This window comes from Cyprinus carpio, chromosome B5, assembly GCF_018340385.1.
Source record: "Cyprinus carpio isolate SPL01 chromosome B5, ASM1834038v1, whole genome shotgun sequence".
Taxonomy (NCBI): Eukaryota; Metazoa; Chordata; class Actinopteri; order Cypriniformes; family Cyprinidae; genus Cyprinus; species Cyprinus carpio.
Window position 1 is genome coordinate 2,291,402 of NC_056601.1, and position 15,640 is coordinate 2,307,041.

The 15,640-nt window shown below is 37.1% G+C and overlaps 1 long non-coding RNA gene across 1 annotated transcript in view; it reads right to left on the minus strand.

Moving 5' to 3' along the window:
• Window positions 1-235: 235 nt before the first annotated feature.
• The window catches only part of LOC122137415, a 54,248-nt gene continuing 38,843 nt past the window's right edge, over window positions 236-15,640 (minus strand). The window contains exons 2-3 of the long non-coding RNA XR_006154815.1: window positions 1,463-1,532; window positions 236-1,348 (exon numbers count right to left, since the gene is read on the minus strand). This is a non-coding gene — a long non-coding RNA (uncharacterized LOC122137415). The remainder of the gene's footprint in view (window positions 1,349-1,462; window positions 1,533-15,640) is intronic.

Sequence of the window (15,640 nt, forward strand, 5' to 3'; positions counted from 1 at the left end):
GCCACAGACCTTTCATTGACCATCTGATAAATTCAGCATAAAATGACCATACCAGAACTGATCTCTAATCTAATCAACTCTAATCTGACCTGAGAGTCATGGTGCAAGTGTTGTTATCAGTCTGAAAGAAATTAACATTGTTTCTAAGCTGCCACAATTAACACTTCAAACTAGGCCTGGGTATAAATCTTGATATTCTGCTATTATTATGTGCGATCATAACTCATTACCGGTTCTTAAAATCCCAAGATCCTTCAGCATCTTGCTTCTCAGTGGCATTGCTACTGCAAAAGTCTAATTCATTATCATATTTCTCTTCTCAGGGAATCAAAAAATATACGGTGCATTCAGTGTAACCTGATTCTGGTTGTTGACCAAATGATTCTTTGTTCATAAGCTGCCTGATTTTTATTCAGAGCCTTTCTATACTGTTGCATGGGAGCTCATAACTGAGGTGAACGTTACTTTCTAGGTGTTTATTTAAATAAACAGAATATGAACTGCAGAGTTTGGGCCCTGTTGTTAATTTCATAATGTACCAAATTAGAAGGTTCTTTATATCATTTATAGTCATAGCAGAGAGGGATCACCTTACCATATGTAAGCAAAATAGACACTGTAAATGAAACATACACAAAATTAATTGGAATCCAATTAAACTGAATCAAACTCTAACTGAGAGCAAGGAAAGCATAAATCATCAAAAATCATGCTACGAATCAGAAAATGTGTATCAATACCCAGCTCTACTTTTAAAGAACTATTCACTGGAGTTGGAAAAGTTTGTGAAGTTTGAGATTTATGGCATTTGAGATTTAATAATTAGGATGATTATGATTTTTAAGGTACTTAACAGAAAGTAAACTAGATATTCTCAAACACATCTGTTCTCTTTTCTCATATTTTCCCACAAACCACAAACTCACAGTTTTCCCATTTAGCAACAGAGCTGCTATTGATTTTTACTGTACAGTATTAAAACTAATTCCATCTAAATGCATTCAGTGCTCACAGTTATATACAAAATCCTTACTTATCCTCCATCGCATCAGAATCTTTGTGCGGATCTCAACTGCATTGGCATAAATAATCACAAAGGGACTAGTCTTCATTAAAACCTCTGCAGAACTCAACAATGACTCCTTGTGCCCTGAACAGTCTGTACAGACCTCTATTTGTGCCAGTCTCACAGTTTGATGGGAAGCGAACATGGCAGTAGATGATTTCTCCCCCTCAAGTCATTCTGATGTGTCCAATCTCCAGATGACATATTGATAAGGGGATGAATAACAAGACTGAAAATCTCGAAATTCGTCCAATTTCACTCTGACACCAGCTGCTGAGAGGGCTGTGCACCGTAGACTCATCGGTTATGGAAATTAATTTAGGAATAATTGGGCATGACAGATCAGAAATTTACCATCGGATCAATTAAAGCCAAATCAGTCTGACACACTCTCACCTTATGATCAGCAGAGGAAGGAGTGGATTTACTGGTGATCAGAAGAGGACATTTGGCACATCTGGAATCGCTGTGGCAAGAGAAAAAGAAATATGGTGGGATCAATGAAAGCATTTTAGAGAAGTGTTTCAAATAAGGTGGTCAGGATGAAAAAGAAATTGGCAAATAGAACAGGATACATTCAGAATATTCACTTCTTGTACACTGCAAACAACAGCTATGAATGAAAACCACACAGAACCTCAATGAACAGTGAAATTTATGGAAATTCTATGCATTTTCATTTCCATTCTTTCCATTTAACCCTTGTACTGTGCTGAAAACACCTATTTTGATGTTCCCAGTCAAAAATTACTAGCTTTTTAAAAATGGCTTGTCAATCTCTCTTCACGCTATATTTTTACCAAATCTGGGATTCAATCTTTCTGCTGCCTTTTCTTTCACCTAGCACAGGTTTTGTATTTCTCTTTGGCGCTGACTGTTCATAGGCCTCAATGAACTGAGCTTATGCACCTCAGTTTGAGTGAAAAAGCATTATTTGTGGATCATTTTGGCAATGTTCACTGTGCATAAGCTCAGAACAATTAAAGAGGAAGGGGGGAAAAATCTTTAAAAAAGAAGAAGACAAAATAAATAAACAAGTACAAAAATTCAAAATGTTTTTTGGGAAGTCATTATATCCCAAGTGATCAAACTCATTAAGTCGAGTTTAGTCCAATGTAATAACATTAACTAGCATTTTCTGGGAAAAGAAAATTCTGTCTGGATCAAAAAGATTAAAACAAAATTAGGCTTAAGTTGTAATTATTCATTTAATGTAATTTATTATTTAATATTAAAAATAAAAACCCTGTAATACATTCATCACTGTGTTTGTTCCATACACTGTAAAAAGCTATATGATTTGTAACACATCTGAGAAATGCAAACTAATTTGATAATTTCAGACAGAATATTCATTCAGACATGCCTCGCAGACTTTTCTTGAGGATCTTGGCTGGTTGGGAATAGCATTTGAAACCAAGACATGTCAAAGAAAAACATATTTGGATGCAGTGCATGTTGAGTGTGTGGTGTGCTGGGTTTGTTTGCAGTAAACACTGTGTTTTTGATATAATACAGGGAAACCGTTTCTCCAGCTTCCTCCCTCTCAATGTTTTGTTACACTGTTGCATAATTTTAACGCTAGTTCCATTTAAGGAAATTGTTTTCCCGTTAATTTGGGCTTGTGTATGTGTGTGTTCACACACGTGTTACAGCTGGAGCTATACTGCTCCAGGACCATTATCCAGAGAAAATGAAACACCTCTAGACCGCCTGAGACCGTGAACACTTCCCCAAACCCCCACACTGCTGAGAGAGAGAGAGAAAGCGGGGGAGAAAGAAAGTTTTCCCTCTGAAATAAGGGAAACAAAGAAAACTGGTATATCTCAAAGCTGAAACCCAAACTAGAAGAACAAATATGGGCAGAATATCAAAATTCGGAGAATCAGACCACAGTCACTGTACTTTTAGACACATTTTAGAGACCAGAGCAGCTCTAAGTCTCCCAAAGCACAATCATGGACCGCCTACAGTTCATTTACTGACCATCTGATGCGTATCCAACACTAAAATGGTGTTTTTCAAACTATCAAGTTCTATTCTAATTGGCTGGCTGGAAGTTTGTGGCAAAAAGAGTGGTACTGTAGCAAGTAAACTAAATATTCTCAACCACTCCTGTACTGTATATATTCAGCTATATTGTCCACAGTTTTTACAGTGTTCTACATGCTTTGTTGCACCCATGTCTATTATTATGATATCATCAACTGAACGGATTTAGGGCATAGTTTTACACAAACTTTAAATGCATATAGAATGCTGGGATTTATTTAGTATAATGTTCATTGATTTATTTAAATGAGATGCAAATATAGAAGGCTTATTGCTTGTACATGTCCTGTCTGTGCTCCAGTGCCACAGTTTTCTATCAAAGACAGTTGAGATTTTGACATGCAATTACACACCAGTCTGCCCACCAGGAAAGAGTGACACCAACACACAACAGACAAACCCATTCTGCAATGCCGCAGTTCTCTGTAGGGCTGCATGATCAGGGGAAAAGGAACAATTTAATTGTGATTTTTCTGATAAACGTTGCAACTAATGCGACTTTATAAAAAAAAAAAAAAAAAAAAAAAAAAAAACTGTTTGCTGTGCTTGTTTGTAGGACTGTGCAGTTTGGCCAAAATTGTGTGATTATATATTTATTATTATAACAACAACTATTTTTAACATTACAACTGCAAAATTCTAATATTAATATTTACAAACTAATATTTATGACGTTAAAAATTTTAACTTTTATTTTGACGGAAAAACTCAAACTAGCTTTTCTCTCTACGTATGGAGCATTTCATGTTCGCAAATGCATGCTAAAGTAACCCAAACTCTGATGCAAAGATGGAGTTTGCATGGAGCAGCATTTACTGTATACCAAGTCGCTCTGAGATGCCGCCTTTCGATTTTATTTCAAATAATCATGCCACCCAACTTCTGTGTCATTGTGGCTAAAATAAAAATCAGGTAGCTTTACTGAGCCAAATGTGAAATCTGTATATTTAAAGGTGCTGTATGTAAGTTTTTGACTCTACTAAAGCATAAAAATACCATAATATGTTTGCAGATATTTAAGAAACATGCTAAGTTAACATACTTGTTTATCTGAAAAACAATGCTACAGTCAGTTATTCTCCTTTGAAAATGTGTGTTCCGGGCCGGAATGTCTCTGTTTTGGTTTGTGAAACCCATCCACTGCCAGTTTACCCAATTGTATTTAGGCACCCCGGGTTGCCAGTTGGCGGAAAACACAGCATATTTCATCATCAAGTGCGCTCGTTCTTGTTGGTGTCATCAATCTGGCAACCTGCGTGTGTCAAGTCTGAGGAGGAGGGGCAGAGTGAAAAAAAACCTCTCCAATATTTTGAATTTGGACTGCAATACCTAGTTCATCCACTCGGTGTCAATTCTACATGCAGCACCTTTAAGATGTCACAGCAGAGCGCAGATATTGTGATCGAGCCAAATTCTTTTTATCATTTTAACCCCGACTAATACATGAATATTCCAGAGTCCCATGAACAGACGTTTCATCTGATGCCATTTGAATGCCATTTCCTGGTGGCCCTGATGACTTTGGCAGGCCAGACAGATGCACGCACGTGGGCGCGTGGGTCCCTACCGGATGTGTTTATCAGATTCTCACAAAGGCCTCTGGGGCAGGCTGCCATGCCGCTGACGCTGACATGTGGATGCGAGCTCGCTAAGTGAGATGGATGGGATCGGCACCCGCTCAAACAAAAGTCTCACTCTCCTGCACACACATGCGCGGACAGACGTGCACCTCCCAGCCTGTCACACACACTTCACCATGTCATCTATCTCATGCTTATCCAGCCTCAACACACACGTAGCAGCGCAGATACGGCCTTGTGTCCTGGTCAAAGAATTCCAAATGACTTCTGTTTTTTCCCCACCATCTCTTTTTGCAGTCAACGTCTGTGCAGACCGGCCCTGTCACTTAACCTTTATTTCTCTCTCTTTCCATCATTCTCTGGAAAAATAAAGAGAGAGGAGGGAAATGACATATCCACTCTGAGCCCCAAAGCTCTCTTTATCACTCTCTCTCTCTCTCTCTCTCTCTCGCTCTCCCACGGACAGTCAAATTGTTCACAGTGAGACACTGGGTCAGATGAAATGGGGGTGTCTTTCAGTAATGTATGAAAAATGCATTTATTGTAATGTAGCATCTGTGGGTCAAAACTCATTTTTCAGTTCAGGGTACAGGTTATGGCTTATCCCCAAAATGACATTTATCTGAACACCATCGGGCCCTTCAGTGTGACAAGTATCTATTAGCCTTAAATAATGTGTCACATATAAATGCTAATTATACAACAGTTGGTTCCGCTCTTTGAATTTGATTGGTTTGTATCTGCTTCTCTGTGTTTGCAAGTTCAGGACAGGTTAGTCTGTGCATTAGTGGTGGTGATTTTTTTTTCAGATGGTGATTTTTTCTTTCTGCAGTTACATCATTAGGCCAGTAGGTGGCGACTAGTAACTGGGTCTTTATGAGTTTCATTATGAGACTGAATTCAGTCACTCCATCGATTTGTTCAAAAACACTGATAATGGCCGCATAAAAGCATCAAAAATCGCATACTCTGTATGTACTTCTTTCGAATAAAGAATTAATTTGCGACCGTTAAAAAAGTATGTTAGTACAAATGTATGTAGTATGAATTCAGTTCAGATGTACTACAGTAGTTAGTCAGCCGCCGCAACATCTAATTCTTCGTTTGGAACTTTTTCTGCAGATAAAGCAAAACTAGACAAAGTAACCAGTAATATGTCTAATACTAAAAAGTTTCTCACTTGTTTATTGAACTGCTGTATAAAAGCAATATCACACTCACAATTGTGCTGTTGGTCAGCTCATTATTCAGAACAACAACAAAATAATAAACAATAAAAATAGCTGAATATTAATAAGGGAAATATTTAATTATAAAGAAAAAAAGGAAATGAAGAAACAGAAAATTTATATATTTATTATTTCTGTTTTTTTTTTTCATATTAATTCAAATGCTTATTTTTATTTATTAAAACAAAAGCTTTGCAGATTAACAAACTGCTGTGGGAAAAGTCATCTTTATTAATGATGTTGTTACAACACTGTGGCCAAAAGTAATAGTCTCATACATTTCCTACTAAATTAGGAGATTTTGGAAAGAGAAGGTTTAAAAAAAGAAAGACTTGTTACATAAATCATGAACTTAATGAACCAGTGTTAGATTCAAATGAAATGAGGACTTGTGCATTTCATCTGGGAATGGTATAGAAGATACATTTGAGGAGAATCTCTTAACTGCGATAATCAGAGTCAACTCATGAGTCAGTGAGTTATGCACTACAGGGAAGTATAAATAATTATGGTATTTACATATTATGGGCTGTATGATATATAAATGGTAAGCCTAATGCAGAATGTAATTACATTTGATGGCTTGTGTCATTAATTTCAGTATCACAATATACAAATTCAGGATAGCATTGTTGGAAGTAGAATATCTCTCTGCATCCTTCTGTGGGTTTGACCACACTGACATTAACACAACAATGTTAAAATGTGAATTCTCTGTGCGATTCTGTTTCGTAACATTACAGTAAGTAATAAAGTGTGTCGTTGAATGAATGAGCACAGGGTGTATTTGGCTTCAGAGTTAGTAGCAAAGTCTTCCAATGCTTCCATTAACAAGCAACGCAAATAATATCAAGCGAAGCAACAACAAATCTTTACATGGCCTGTAAAAGGGATCAATAAATTGTGCTTCCATAAAAATAAAACTGCACACCAAGCTATTGCTTTCCAAGAATTCATCGCTTTACAATATATTTGACCCTGGACCACAAAACCAGTCTTAAGTCACTGGGGTATACTATATTTGTAGCAACAGCCAAAAAATACATTGTATGGGTCAAAATGATCAATTTTTCTTTTATGCCAAAAATCATTAGGATATTAAGTAAAGATCTTGTTCCATGAAGATATTTTGTAAATTTCCTACTGTAAATATATTAAAAACAAATTTTTGATTAGTAATATACATTTCTGAGAACTTAATTTGGACAACTTTAAAGCCGATTTGTTGCACCCTCAGATTCCAGATTTTCAAATAGTTGTATTTCAACAAAATATTGTCCTATCCTAACAAACCATACATCAAAGGAAAGCGTATTTATTCAGCTTTCAGAAGATGCATAAATCTCAATTTTGAAAAATTGACACTTATGACTGGTTTTGTGGGCCAGGGTCACATATCACAAAATGGCCACTATATAGGTGCTACTTTATGTGCATTTGCACATCAAAAGTATGTAATTTACACAATTATGCCTACATGTGTTAGCATTGCTGAAAAAAAGCTAGGCATACAGCTTTAAAGCTAGGCGAAACAAGTGATTCACAGAGCTTCTAGTGACTTCAGTTAATGAGTATTATGTGTGCAAAACACACTTAAATAAATTACATATGCAGTCATTAGGATGTGTATTATTGATAGAATACAGTGATATTCTGTGCACAATAAAACTCGCCTTTAAAGGGAAAAACTTCTCCAATAAACTTTCTCAGCAACTATGCTACAGTTTTTAACAGATTTGGCCTCTGCATTATTTTTTGCACACCAATGTGATATTCATTTTTAGCTGTAACACTCCCATGGTAGTTGGTCTGTGTAGTGGTCTTTCTCAAGACCCCAATTATGTAAGACTTCTCTCCATTTCAGTCTGACCACATACTGCATGTCTAGAATCGAAGTGTGCTGAGCAGCTAATGATGAGTTTGTTTACAGGCCATCCATTTTGTTAAGATAGCAGTTAGATAACCATTTAACACAAATGACTGTATGTGATTGGCGCTTTAAAATGGTCTAAAAATTTTAAAGAAATGGAAAGATGGAATTTACCGCAAATAGCTTGATTGACAAGTGATCTGACCAATCAGAACGCGGATATTATGTGCCGCCGGTGCTATCCGACATCTTGCCTGACAACTACGGCCAGTCTCTATAAGTCCATGTTAAAACGGGGTAAAAAAAAACTAAATATAAATATATGTGGAGGGTTAAGCTGTGCTGTTGTTGGCTGCCACAGTAATGGCAATAACCTAAGGTATTCCTTCAAAATACTTGTTTGCCTACCAGAAAATTTACCTAAAAAGATCAACACAAAGACTTTGTGATACATTTATTTATATTATATACTGTAAAGCTTAGTATAGGCTACTACACATATATGTACCTCATTTTGGATCAAGACAATCAGAATTGAACTGAGAATTCCATTTCAATTCTTAAATTTCAACTAAATTGAGATAGCAAGCAAAATGCAGGATTGCAATTTGAAAGTTGCAGAATTGAAATGAAGAACAATACCAAGAAATTCTGAGAACTGTTTTTGAAAAGTAGATGGATGGATGGATGGATGGATAGATTTAAATTTAAGGGGAAGTCGTGGCCTAGTGGTTAGGGAGTTTGACTTCTAACCCTAGGGTTGTGGGTTCGAGTCTCGGGCCGGCAATACCACGACTGAGGTGTCCTTGAGCAAGGCACCGAACCCCCAGCTGCTCCCCGGGTGCCACAGCATAAATGGCTGCTCACTGCTCCGGGTGTGTGTTCACAGTGTGTGTGTGCACTTTGGATGGGTTAAATGCAGAGTACGAATTCTGAGTATGGGTCACCATACTTGGCTGTATGTCATTTCACTTCCACTTTTTCACTTCTGTGTTAGTTCCTTTGTTGTTCTGTCTTACTGAGCTCTGACGAGATCACCAAATATTCAAAAGATCTTTAGTTGTTGTCCCCCCCCCATAATTCTACTGGATAATCATGCTGTAAATTCCAATTTACTGTGTGTACACAACTGTGTCACCTCTCTGTAAAAAGGAAGGTTTCATCCTTCAACATGGTCCAATAAAACAAGTGTGGCACAGCCATAAAACAACCTATTTCCAAAGAAACAACTATGAAAAGGGGCTCATAACCAGTCCATCCATCACATTCACAGTCATGACTCATTAATTACTTGGAGAGATAAATTGTAAATAGAAAAATGTATACAATATTAAAAAAAACTATGCATTATTTTATTTAAAGATGGCACGCTGTATGGCAAGACTTTACAGATTATCAATCTAAAATATTGTGATGATGATGTGTTGCACTCTGTACTGCCAGCTGACCTGCTATTCCTGTGTTATAACTCACTGAGACTCGCTCTGACATGTAAAACTGAGCCAAAGAGTCTGCATTAATAAATTCATGTTGTATTTACCTGATGAATCCAACCATCGCTTTGAATTTGTACCAGCGGCACTGGAGCCCTTTTGAGCCGCGCGCTGTGACAGTTGAAAGGAAATGCGCTTTCAAAGGCATCTGGATCCAGCGATCAGCATTTACCGCTGCAGAATGACACTAACTCCAAGCAGATGGCTCTAATTATTTATTGCTCTGAGCTCAAGCCGAGATTCATAATTGATGAAAAGTTGCTCCTCTAGGTCCAAACCTTCAAGTCAAAACATAAAAAGCACATACAATCTCACATCTGGACCATCACATCTGACATCTAATATAGCATTGGATAAAATACACTGTACGTTCTCCATCCACTCTAATATACAATCCCACACAGACTGTTTAACACTTATAGCCTCCAAATGCATCCAAACTGCTCAATCAAGAGGTTAGTGGTAAAGTAATGCAATGCAGCCTCTTGGTTTTCAGCTCATACTTAAATTACAGGAATTTTCCGAGCTCTTACTGATTAATGAGGACATTATCAAGGTCAGTCTCGGATCTGGCAGCGGGAGAGTGCAGTGAGAGTCCAGACACTGAGCTGTCAGCTTAGTGCCGTAAGAGCGCGTGTGATAGCATCGTTAGCTTGACCACCTGCTGCTCCGACGCAGGAACACATCGGCAACAGGCTGTTTTCATAAAGAGCAGGGCTTGAAATCGGCGCGGAGTGGACCAAAGCAGAGTGGAAATTTGTTAGGACTTGCCTGTGGAGCACAGAGGCCTAGAACTGCCTGCTCAAAAGGATGTTATTTTAATTTACAACGAGGCAATCTTTGATACATTTCAGCATGCAAAACCTGGCTTTGAGAGTGAGAGCATAAAAGAAACGCTTCAAACTGAAAATCCTCTCATTGTTTACTCACCCTCACAACTCTCATGGCTTGCTTTCTTGTGAAACACAAAAGTAGATATTTTGAAGAAAGTTCCAGTTGTTTTTGTCCATATTATAAAAGCCAGAGACTATTAAATTTGATGTGTTAATATTAATCTAAGTACAGTAGAAAGACTAAAACAGTGTTTTCTGTACTTTAATAGTTTTTATTTACAACTTTGATTTTTTTTTCTTTTACAGTGTATGCATATTTTAATGCATATTATTGTGATCGATTCATCCACGTATGTGAAATTTTTAAAAATAGGTTTGCCTCGTAATATTTTAATCTAAATGTCATACATTTGTATATACAATATGTGTTTGTATATAGAATATGTGTTACATATTCCATATTGTACATTACAACATGCAAGAGAAGATCTGTCGCTAGTACACTCAAAAATGAAAATTATGTAAATCGCTTACTCGTCTTCATGTTTTTCCAAAACTGTATGACTTTCTTATATTAGAGGAACAGATATTTTGAAAAATTCTTGGAAATTTAGTTCCATTGACAATCCACTGTATCAACAAAAATACAATGGAAGTCAATCGGAACCAAAACTTTTTAGTTAGCTTTTGCACCTTTGTGTTCCACAAAAAAAATAAATAAATAAATCATTCATGTTGATTTGGGAGAACAATCTGTAGATGCTTTGGATGGATTTAAACATGGTAAATGTGTCGCTCTCATTGCTAGCTAAAAATATAATGAATTTAGCCAAAATGTTTAATAAATGAACACAAGGGATGTGGGATGTGTAGTAATGTGAGGCAGCAGTGCAATCCAAAAATGCATCTCTCATTTGGATGATGGTTCACAAATATGCACAGATCAAGGTTTTACAGTGGGAAGAGCCTGACTGACAAACACACACAGATTATGAAATGTTCTGCAGACCAAAGTCTTTATAACTATATATGAATAAAAATGGATTTTCCCATCAAACCACAGTGGTGTTACACTCATTGACTCTTTAATTATACACACCTACAAGTTACACATAAATCACTCTCACTTATTTATCCATTGTGTTCACGTATACATGAAAACTCAAGAAGGTCCTTGTAGTGGTTTTTTAAATCTGCTTCTTAATCTGCTGTGAAAGTGGATTGGCCATATTCCACACGTCTATTGCCATACTCTGTAAAATGAATGGCCATTTTGTCAATCATTATCATTACATATATCAGTTTCTGATTAATTAGCGGTGACAGGTCCATCAATAATATTCATTTGCTTCATTAAGTGTGAACACCATTAGCTTGACAGTGAAATCTGCTAGTTAGGATGAAGGTTGATTCAGAAGGAAAGGGACATGGACTGTTGTTTGCAAAGGGACAGAGATAGTGAAGTTGCTAAAATCTAAAATACAAAACTTTGGGGTTGGTAAGACTTAAAATGTTTTTGAAAAAATTTTATAATGCTCAACAAGGCTGTATTTTTTTTATCTTAATACACTAAAAACAGTCATATTGCTAACATTTTAAAATAGTTTAAATTGTAATTTATTGTACCTCTGCGGTACCTTTTTTTCTGACAGTGTGGCAACCATTATTCATTTATTTCAAGATTCTTTGATGAACAGAAAGTTCAAAAGAACAGAATTTATTTGAACTACAATTTTTTTTAAACAAAAGTATTTTACTGTCACTTTTGATCAATTTAATTTGTCTGGGAAAGTCATACTGCATCTAAGGCCTTAAATACTCTTTTGAAGGCAAAGCCAAAGCAGTTAGTGTAGTTTGACAAATATAGCAGCTTGTAAACTACTGTAGTTTTTCTTTTCTTTTTTTGAGTATATGCAACTTAAATCTAGAAATTAATAACATGTAACACTCAATAAAGTTATTAAATTTCCATTTTGACTGCGTATAACCAGAAGCGGCATTAATGACGTAAAAGAGAGAACATGTTCAAAAAGACGTCCGTTTTGTTTCATCTCCTCAAAGCGTCAAGCAGGTGCGCATGAACCCTCAAGCCCTCGGCAATTTCTCAACCAAATCTAATTTAGCGCTGTTATTTTTTTTCTCTTTCTTCCCTTTCTCTCGCAAACATGAAAGAGTACCTGAGCTTGCAAGGTGCTTCTAGAGAGGCCAGGATGTTAATTAAGTCTCTATCTGAAACTTTTGTTAATTTTAATAGTTTTAGGAATGTGGCTAGTGTGGAGGCGGGTGGCAGGTGTAATTTCACGGATTAGGCGCGGTATGAAGGCTGCCTCTCTCCGACCCCGCGGCGCTCCCCATTCCGCTTTGAAGATAACTTTACCCATTATCACAACAATGGCACAGGGATGCAATGTAATTCATGCAGAGCCAGCGAACATGAAGATACCACCACTTACACTTCTGGGGAATTCAAAGAGAGCGAGGGGGAAAAGAACGGGAGCGAGTGAATGAATTTTATTTTTTTTTTTCACCCGACCTCTGAAGCGCACACATATCCCGACGTACTTCGACTTCCCGGGTGGTGCAGACCTTCTGCACATGCATCTCTAGGATATGCTTTATCTGTTTGCCTGGCTTCCTCCCACTCATCTCGCATCTCTCTCCCTCTCTCTCATACACTGTGATGACAGGCCTTTCAGACTGCAGGAAATGGTTTGGCTTTGAAGTGGAATTGGAGCCTGTGGAACTGTCTAGAGTCTTGATTAATAAGAGGAGAGGTTAAAAAGAGAGGAAGAGAGAGAGATTGGGGGAGATGATGACCCTGCCCACTTAGGTGGGTGAATAAAACTGGGCAAGAAGAGAGAGGAGCAGAGTTGAGGAAGCTCACGGACTGGCAGACAACACGGAGAAGCATGGAGGCCAAATACTCCATTTCAGTATCTAAAAAATATGAAATGACCGTGATGCCATGCAATAAGCAACCACGCTTCATGGTTTATCAGAAAAGCAGATTTTTGTGGTGGCTTGGAGCAACACTAAAATCCTCTATAAAGAAAGTTATTAAAAGTTACTGTTAATAAAAGACTTTTACTACTGCATTTAAAATAAATGCAAATAAAAACGTTTGAATCATCCCGTTAAATCTTCACATGTGGCCACGTGCTTTGGAAATTAAAAACGGCCATTTGTGATCAAAGTCTGTATGATGTAACAAATATACAGACACAAAACGACATTCATACACACATACTGGAATTACTATAAATGTACATGATTTACATAATACTATTTAAAAAAAATACAAATGTAAAAATTATATTTATTTTATATTATTTTATTCCTTTATGAAGTAAATACTGTCTACATGCATATTTAGTTTTGTATTAAAATACATTATTTTATTAATTTTAAATAATGTTATTTATTTCCATTCAAAGTAATTCCAATTCTTTCTTTTCCTAGACTATAAGAAGAAAATTAACAGATCTTTGTTTAGTTAGTACAGTATGTATGTGTGTTATTTTGATCAAAGGAACAAGTAGGATGGATTTTGAAAAGTGTATGCTTTTCTTTTACAAAGGAAGAGAAGATAGAGGGGGCAAAAGGAAGAAGACAAGCTGTTAGAAAGACAGAAACAGGAAGACGGTCCAATTAACGTTAGGTGCTGTCACCTCATCACAGATACAAGAAGTGCAAACATGCACACACACACACACACACACACAAACAGAAGTGTATATACTGCTATGTGTGCCTACACAGGCACCCCCCATTTGATCACTGCCTACCATGTATACACATCCACATCTGCTACAGCACACACACACACACACACCTGATGTTATAACAACAGGGAATGCTGTAACCAGTACAATGAATACTTTCCCATTTCTGGGTTGATTGTGTCAGAAAATGTGAGGAATTAAATATAATACAATATGTTACAAAGTTAAATCTAAAAAAACATCTGTCAAACATGCTTGGATCACAAACACACACACACACACACTCACACACACACTCACTCACTCATTTATTTAATTTATTTATTAACCTTTTCCCCATTGGAACATTAATACCATGTGGTTCTGTGCATCAGATTCCATTTTTTTTTTTTTTATTAAAGGGATACTTCACCCCAAAATGAAATTTTTTGTCATTAATCACTCACCCCCAGGTCATTCCAAACCTGTAAAAGCTTCGTTCGTCTTCAGAACACAATTTAAGATATTTTGGATGAAAACCGGAAGGCTTGAGACTGTCTCATAGACTGCCAAATAAATAACAGTGTCATGGTCCAGGAAAGTATGAAAAGCATCGTCAGAATAGTACATCTGTCATCAGTGATTCAACCGTAACATTATGAAGCGACGACAATACTTTTTGTACGTGAAGAAAACAAAAATAATAACTTTATTCAACAATTCGTCTCCTCTGAGTCTCTCCACATCAGCGTAGCGCCATTTTGGAGAATCTGAGCAGTACACAGACAGCGTACGCTCTTCTGTGTCTGCCGCGCCACAAGGATACATTTTCTTATGCTTTGATTTGAAAGAAAACAGCGCATCAGTGCAGCGCGGCTGACACAGAAAAGCGTAAGCTGCCTGTGTCCAGCTCAGATTCTCCAAGGCTCAGACCTTGACAGTGTAACTTATTTGGCAGTCTATGGGACAGCTCCAGTTTTCATCCAAAATATCTTAAATTGTGTTCTGTATATGAACGAAGCTTTTACGGGTTTGGAATGACATGGGGGTAAGTGATTAATGACAAAATTTTCATTTTGGGGTGGAGTATCCCTTTAATATTTTGACAGTATTACAATAGAACAACGTTAATACGTTTGAATGAATATCACCTTTTACATTTTGAGGTGAAATATTTTCTGGATGATTTATTTTTGAAGCAGAAAGTATGATCAAATTGATTAATGAAATTAGGTAAGAAACAAACTCACAAGGGATGTTCATGTATATGACTTCAAATACAACATCACCCCACCAGCAGAGATACACAACACGTGAAACGGCATCCAGACTAACCCAACACCCAACTCTCTTCCTGTCCATCATATTATTGTATGACTCACTGAGATTTTGACAATGATCCGTTGCGAGTGATGGATGTACCGGACCTGTGTGATCGGTTGTATCCTATGGAGAATATGCATAAGGGTGGAGGATGTGTTTCCGATGCCAGAATCAATGACCTGCCCATTCATCACACTGTGTTTCAATAGAGGTGAAGAAGGCTCATCTATCAGCAAGAGAAGGCAAATTCATCGAGGCAACTTTTCCAAAGCGTCTTATTCTAACTCTCCACGCTCGTCTCCTCTCTCCTTAAAGATAAATGCCTTCTGAACCAATTTGCAAGGAATTTGTACCTCACATTTGAGTTCTGCTCCCTCCATAAAAGACAGATACGAGTGCTGTAAAACTTAATTCTGACTTGGCACGGCCACATTTTTCTTCTGAAGCTGATAAAAAGAGCGAAAAAGACACAATAGGGGGGAGAAAAAGCACA